Source organism: Mus caroli, chromosome 18 (genome assembly GCF_900094665.2).
Source record: "Mus caroli chromosome 18, CAROLI_EIJ_v1.1, whole genome shotgun sequence".
NCBI classification, from domain to species: Eukaryota; Metazoa; Chordata; class Mammalia; order Rodentia; family Muridae; genus Mus; species Mus caroli.
The window spans coordinates 5,465,685-5,466,016 of record NC_034587.1 but is presented as its reverse complement, the minus strand read 5'-3'; positions in this window follow the sequence as shown (position 1 = coordinate 5,466,016).

The window sequence follows — 332 nt, the reverse complement described above, 5'->3', positions numbered from 1 at the left end:
TCCAGCTCCTCCATTGGGGGCCCTGTGATCCATCCAATAGCTGACTGTGAGCATCCACTTCTGTTCTAACAGTCTTCTAGGGAGGCCCAACAAGCAGTCAGCATGAACAGCAGCATGAGGTCCCAAGGAAATGGCTTCTCCAGCTCCAGTAGCTTTTACAGATTCCTGATGGTTCCAGCTGGCATCTGCTCCCATTCAAGGGAGAGCCAGTGCCAGAACCACCAAACGGACTGTTCTCAGTTCCTATTATTTGTAATCACTGTGCTTTATGCAGCCAAGTTTAGGGAGAGTTTTTTTTTTTTTGCATTATATCAGATAACAAATACATTGAA